This window comes from Varroa jacobsoni, unplaced genomic scaffold, assembly GCF_002532875.2.
Source record: "Varroa jacobsoni isolate VJ856 unplaced genomic scaffold, vjacob_1.0 contig03876, whole genome shotgun sequence".
NCBI lineage: Eukaryota > Metazoa > Arthropoda > Arachnida > Mesostigmata > Varroidae > Varroa > Varroa jacobsoni.
This window is the reverse complement of record NW_019215113.1, coordinates 1-7764: the sequence shown is the minus strand read 5'-3', so window position 1 is coordinate 7764 and position 7764 is coordinate 1. Positions and strand designations below refer to the sequence as shown.

The 7764-nt window shown below is 39.7% G+C and overlaps 1 long non-coding RNA gene across 1 annotated transcript; it reads left to right on the top strand.

The window, feature by feature from the left end:
• The first annotated feature begins 433 nt into the window (after positions 1-433).
• LOC111272933 (uncharacterized) lies at positions 434-7047 on the top strand. The gene is made up of 2 exons (XR_002687786.2): positions 434-5396; positions 5750-7047. It is a non-coding gene; the product is annotated as an uncharacterized LOC111272933 (long non-coding RNA).
• Positions 7048-7764: the final 717 nt, after the last annotated feature.

Below are 7764 nucleotides of genomic sequence, written 5' to 3'. Positions count from 1 at the left end.
CTCGACAATAATCAATTTCAACGACCTTTTTGTAACTGGTCGACTAGTACAAGAATTTCTTTTCTAATGAACACGACCCGAACATCTTCGGGCCATTTTTTCCGACAATGCATTTTAACCATAAAACGAGTAATTTTTTATGGGCCTCGACAGAATCCGTACCTTTATCGTAATAAAACCTAATCCTTGCAGAAATTTCACCCATCTTTAAGGCGCTCTATCTTAAGCCTGAGTAAAGGCGTTCCAACAATATTGGCCCTTGCACCACTGGCAAATGCCAGTTTTGAGATGACACCAACTCAATGTGGACCCGACGCGGTTCGTATTACATGAGATACGTGACTTTAAAATGATCTAGCCAGAGAGACGCTCAATACCTTTTCGACAACCTAATACGTATGATCACTGGGTAGTGGTTAAAAGGGTCATACGAGTAAGTCGCGTCCGCTCAGCGGCAGTTACCGCTTCGTCATTATTAGCTGTGCGCGACTTTTGTTACCGTTGGTGGTGTTTAGAGGTTGCTCTTTCGGTCTTTTGACCGACCGACCGATTTTGCAAACGGTGGCCGAACCATTGGCATGAATCACTTGTTCTTTCAGAGATTATTTCTCTTATCGTAATGATGGACAATAATGTCGGAATGACCAGCTCGTTGAAGCAGAGTTGTAGTGAACCACCGTCGTTGACACAACTGTGTATAGTGCACGTTTTCATAACGCCCAAAACATACACGCACGAAACCCTTTTTTCCCCCAGGATTAGAACGTCTCGTTGACTGCAACGCGATGGCCGTTGGAACATCGTTTAACAGAAGCGGTGCTGCAGCCATCACAGCATTGGAATAATCGCCGACAGCAGCAGCAGCAGCAGCAGAATCAGGCAAAAGCTAACGACCATGCATAATCACTGTTGGATGGTGGCGCGGCAAGCGGTCTACGAAACCATAACCTAACAATTTTTTCTAGTTCTACGCCTGCTACTGCCGCTTGGCATCGTTTCGGACAAGAGGATATAATCTAATGCCGTCTTAGCATTCATCCGTGTGGGGGCACCTGGCGTCACGTCGCTGCCGGCTCGAGTCTCGTCAACACCGTTGGAGAAACCGCACACTTACCAATATGTTGATCAGCGCTGAGCTACTACTGCTGTTGCCGATCTAGGGAAGATGCAGAGGAAAGAGAAGATTAGAAACTAAACAAGGACTATAGCAAGCGCCATTTATCTTCTGAAGGAGCATCGAAGAAGCGCTGTGTAAAAAAATACAGTCGAAAACACAGCTGGGCTACTAATCAAACTCCCCCTCAGAAATTGTTGTTGTTGATCTCTCTCACCCCGTCTTGTTTTGCTCCCTTCTTATTCCATCAGAGCCAATGTTGCATCGTTTGAATCACTCATTTCTTTGCTGTGTTTCCACTGCTCTGTTACAACAGTATATTTTCTTGCTTTACTTTACGACTCATAACTTCGACACTTTACGTCGGCTCTGCAGTTATTTTGGTTCAGATATTCCGCAGTCATTATCTGGTCATTCTGTAACCTTGTAGCAGGACTCTTTCTCCCGTGTGTTGAGCCTCTAGCCGATGTAGCTATAATATCGCTTTGGTGCGTTTTAGCATTAAAAAAATTATTTCTAAGCATGTACCGCAACGTGGTTCAGTCACGCTCTGTTTACATGCGGAGTTTAAAGAAGCGACCCTTTTGAGCTAATCGGCACGACATACAGACAAAAGCTTAATTGATTCAGAATATCGAATTGTTATTACTATTGTATTGTGAAGTGCTGTCTTCGACTGAAGCCCGTTTAACTGTTTTAGACAATTTGAAGTAAGCCACCGTTGCTCAACCTAACCTAAGGTCGAAGAAGGCATCAAAGGACAAACACCAACGAAAAAGGTTTGCACATAAATGGTAAGTGTGTTAAGATACTTGGAGTTGTATTTGGTTGATTCAAGGCACCGCAGGCAATACAGTCATGCCTGGTAAGTGTTTATTCATTTCTTATATGAGTAAAAAAAAAAGTGCAATGCTCACTGTGTAGCCGCTACTCGATTTCTAACTTCTCGATAGCAACATTTCTTTTTAACACCGCTAGTGACTCTTACCTTCCCATCTAATGGCGAAATCTCGCCTTCAGCACTTGTATTTCTAGCCAGCGTTAATCGACTGATGACCGATACGAATCGGCCCGTTCATTGTAATAGTCATAGCTTTGATCGCTATCCGTTTTCACCTTCGTCGATGCATTTCATGGAAGCGCTTAACTGCTTGTGAAGATCGCATGTACGTGTCTTATAGCCTTTAAATAAAAGCCGTTGCCATGAACGGCAGCCCTTCAGGGCGACGTTCATTCTTACTGCTATCATCGTCGTTACTGCCGTTCGCGTATTGTGTGCAAATATCGACAGCTGCTCTCAGCATTCAACAGGATTCTCCCCTCGTTCCTCGTATCCTCAAAGTTCGTGTTATATGATATTGTGCTGCTGCTGCTGCTGTTGCTGCTGCTGCTGCTGCTTATGCTATCATTAATACCATCGTTAGAATTACTAATAACAAAAAACTTGTCGAGTGCAGCTTCCAAGGATGACAGTTTTTACGTACTACTGAATACGTGGGTCTCTACACATCTCTTGTAGCCTTACAGTCATATGTCGTTAGTGCAAACAAGCAGCGTACTGCGATCGCGTAATTATTAGAAAAAAAACATGTGCCTGCCTTGCAAGTAGACCGAAGAGTTGCTGATTTGTCACCAACTCTCGCCTTCCTACAGTAATCCGCTGCCTGAATGAGCAGCAAAGCCTATATAGGGAAAGGATGACTAGGGTAATAACGATAGCAAGTAAGCAACGCAACGGGCTGGGATTAATAGCCAACCCTTGCCATTGCAACTATAACTATGGCCGGCTTGCCTAGCTAGCTCTGGGTGCGCTACGGCACGCCATAGTAGGCTGGTGCAACACAGGCAGTCTTGTCTGCCGTCGAAGCCATTTGCTTCCATAATGAACGGTTAGACAGATAAAGAGGCGACCGTAGTCGGTGCTTACACTTGGGCAAGGAGAGCTAGAGGCAAGGGTAAGTGGTAGATAAAATGTGCCAGCGGTAGCACCAGCCCTCCTTCTTGCCTTGCCATAGTAACCGTTAATCTATGAATTTATCGAAATACGAGAGATCATGATGACACAATATTAAGCTAATAAACGAATCTCGTTATAATAACAGTTTGAAAGATCTGGACTACGTCAGCGAACGCAAGCTGAATCAGGTGATGTCTCTATACATTTCCAGCCAAAACCTACGATTAAAGTTTTAAAACGGTTGTGATGAGACACACTTAATTAAGTGGGGGAGATGTTTACTATTATGTCCACGATTTACGGCCAGCGAGATAAATGTAGCCTCTCATTTATCTTTATTTTGATCTGTGTTATGCTACATTTCATGCCGGCAACCTGCCGCATAAAGCGTATCACGTGCAGTATATATAAATAATACTGTACGTTAAACTCTAAATAATTACATTTAAAATAAGCTGGTCTAAATAAATAAATACTAACTGCATAGTATACGACGGTGATCGAGTGAAACGTTATCGAGATTTCTAAGCGTACAAAAATTTGTAAAAACAGAGAATCGATCTTATAGGCTTTCAGTTAGCTGAAATTTACACATTGCAGATTAAAATCAATCATGAAATTACAGTAGAGAACTATTACTGGTTTTTATCGTGTATTCTAAATAGTTAAATAGTTAAAAGTCGCTATACAGATTGTTTAGCGATCACTGACAGAAAACATATTGATCACAGTAGGTAATCGAACTCGAGGGAAGAATAGTTTTTGTTAGACATCACTATGTGTATGATAATCACGTAGAATAGTCGTGTATCAAAATGGTAGTCATCTTAACGTGCTACAAGTGTAGCGTCAGAGAAAAACGAAGGGATATTCAAGTTAACTTTCATACGTGTGTGTGTGTGTGTGTATGTGTGTGTGTGACAGAAATAGAATTCTATACATTCTTTTCTTAATGCAGGCGTACATTATTTATCTCGCCTGGTAGAGTTCGTCGTCGTGTCAACGAATTAGAGGATGCTAAACAAATACAGCTTCAACAAATACAGGCTTCACTCTGCCTTGTAACTACGTTATATATAAAAAGAGAAAAAAAATTACGATGTTATGAAAGTGATCTGTTTTATGTGACCATTTAAATACGCGGCGTCTGAATTGTTTTTTTTTACCAATTCAACATACAGTTATTACATAGAGTAATTATGTGCTTTAAATAATATTAGGAAAAATAGTTACACTTCAAAACCTACTACTTTTACATGAATAACTATATTATGAATACTTTGTGCCTCTTATATTACTGTTATTACAGGCAGTAATATCAGCTACTAAACACCAATCATTGTAGAAACTATATGACATGTTCTTATTATTCATTTGTATAATATTGTTAATCTGAGACAGCCATGGTAAATTATTACTTATATAAATTACTTACAAAATTCGATATTTACTATCTTTTCTGCTTTGGCGGTCTTTACTAATGATAATATGGTCTGACAACTTTGCGAATCTTCCGATTGATACCAGTGTATGTATAGATAGCGTAGAAATGTATCACATTGAATTCGTACTCGTTCGGTAAATCTGGATTTCGAAAAAGTGGCATCGATGTGGTTCTTAACATATGGCCCCCAAAATTCATAGTTCGATGATAATAATAAATAATGGAACATTATTTATTAATTAATAATAACAAATAGTAAAACAGCAATGCGTTTCTTATAAAAATCCAATTCCTGTATTGCAATGGCATCAAAGCCTCGAATAAAGCTAGCTGGTTACTGAAGAAGCACATGAGGACCTTCAAAATATTTCAAACCCATTTAGAAATAGGTATAATCCATTGCATTGTATGGTGGTGAGCAACTTTTACTGGTATTCGGATCATCTATGAGTGAAGCGGGATTCGGTCCGATCTCTTCAAGGCGTTTACACTGCGTAAACATGTAATCCTTCCTTTTTGGTTCTTTTCCGTCCAAAAGGCGAGGAAAATTTGTTATTTTCGAGTAACCCGTGATGATAGTTGGACATGCTGTGCACAACTAGTTCAACAGATGTCACCATTTGTTTGCTATTCAGTTATCAGCCGTCTTATTTAGTCATCAGTCGGTTTTGTTTACATTGTTGGCGCCATAACTAAGTGGCCGAATATCCCTTACCGTTACCGCATCTAGCTAGCTCACTTCTTCCAAGCAGACGGAAAATCGTTCAGGCTTGTTACATTGACAAAATCCAGACATGGACAAACAAAAGGAGACGATCAAATGTTTTTTTTGCTCCGCGCGATCTCCAACAGTAAGACTTACGACGTATTTTTCTCACAAGGTAATATAAGATTTATCCTAGATCGAAATCTTACAGCGCATGATAAAACCATGCAGAGAAACGCATGACAACCGGTAATAGGGTTATTACTATTATTGTTATCGCAATTGTGATACAAATTCATCGTCGAATAGAAATTGTCACGCAGGCCATACACGATGCCTTAACTGAGAAGTTATTAGCCTTGCCAATGCAACAGTGAATTTAGACAATTTTTACTTTGCGAGATTGTTATCGTAATTTTCAGTGACCTGATAGTTTGCTGATACATTGCAGATTCATTCATATTATTAACGTTGTTCTCATATAATTACATACCATATCACTATACATTTGCATGAGCCAATTTATAGGGACCATTCGAAGGGTATATGACCGCCCATCGGTAGCTTGTATCCCCTTTTCTTCGACGGATTCGGATACGCCGCGTCAGGCACGTTTCCTGCCCTTGAGCTGGCGAAGTGACAACTTGCGCATAAAAGTAGCTTCTGGGCGCGGCGGTTTCCATTTAAATAAGTCAGAAAGTTCAACGGCGAGAAGGACGACAACGCGGACTATCCGTGTAATTTCATCAGATATACTTGCTCCGCCATCTCTCTTTCTGTTACACGAATTCAATCAACTATTTGATGGAGCAGACTTGGACTGCTTGCACTACAGCGTCAATAGAAGCCGGCTGAAAAGGTGTTCAACAGCTCTTAACTTTTAGGGAATAAGCACTAAAAAAAAATGTGCTGCGTGTGGAATAGGTTCGGTAAAGAGAAGTCTTGCCGATAATTTTTATTGAAATGATTAATCTTGGCATTGGCGGAACCTTGTGTCTTAGAAAAACCTAATCTGATTGTCAAAGATAGGTACGCCACAGTTGTTTATAAGTGTTGTTGCTAGACTAACGATCGGCGTATTGAACTACGAACGATCAATTGAAAAAGACGTTGTTGTTGGCCGTATTTATTATCTACTGTTTTGATCATAACAAACCGCTTAAATATTGAGACGACGAATAAAATGTAAATGCTGTATAATACTAACTCAACATCGGGTCAGAAAGCGAACTTTCGGCTGCGCTTTTCTACTCGGCAGTCACGTTTAGAGCAACTGTATACTTGCCATTTAATTGCCCCATGTCATCCTTACAGGTTCGATTTAAAGGTATAGCTCCTATAGCCGAACTAGATCTGGTTGGAAAGTCGACGCACATTCTATAGATAATGTAAAAACAAATCAGCTCTTTTGAAACAGGTTTATATATATATATATATATATATATATATATATATATATATATATGTTCCGTGTTTGTGACGTTTGTCAAAAATACATTTATGTAATGCAGTAGCGTATACTTTACACAGATTGTGTTGAGAAAATCGAGTTTAAAAGGAAGTATTTCAACAAATGAAATCAATCTGTCGCAAGGACCAAGGATCGTTGCAATAAGTTACTCCAATGGCACATGCTGCATGAAATGAGTAAATACAGAAGTTATTTATCTGTGATGGTATAGTCCTCCCATTAGATTTACAAACAGGTGAAGCGGTCTAGGTTCGAAACCAGGCGAAGACCTATTTCGTTTGCCAGAATAGTCAGTTATGTGAAGTAACGCTCAGCACGATCATTGAACGTAAAAATTGAAACATTTGGTAAATCAGTAGACAGTCTCATTTCTAACACAGGTGTTAATTTTTGCTTTTAAACTTAAAGATCATCTGAAATAAGTTTTTTGCTTGTTTGGTAAATCTGATTTAGCGAAAATACAGAATTCTTTCGAATCTGCGTGATGATCGGCAATGGCATGGCCTGCAGCTTCTATAGCTTGATTATCGTTTAAATATATAATTCCAGCGTGAAAAAATTGGATAATGGCCACTTATATTTAGAAGATAACTCTGGTGCTCTTATCATGATAGTGGTGTGGATTTGTTCCAGAAAAAACGATTCACCAAAGTCAAGCTTGTTCGAAATGCAAATTTTGTAATGTAACATTTCGTTATCAATAAGGCCGTAGACGATATTTTACCGATCATCTCTTTTAGTTAACGTGTATCGTAGACTAACACACAGAAGAACATGACGCTGGCAGGCACTTTGATAAAGCGTTTTCATGGACTGATTGCTTATATTGTAGAACTATACCGCTCCGCAGATGGGTGGTTAGCGAAAAGACGCCGGTAAGCGATAGTACGTATCACCGTCTATAAATATACATCTATTTTCCTTCTTTATGATGATGATAGGCCATAGATGGATGCTCAAGTACAAGAAACGTTTCTACTCGACCGGAAAATCCTTTTATTTCACTAAATGATTAGAAGCACACTCCATTGACCCAGAGCTACTTACACGTTTCCAGTTTTACGTCCGACGC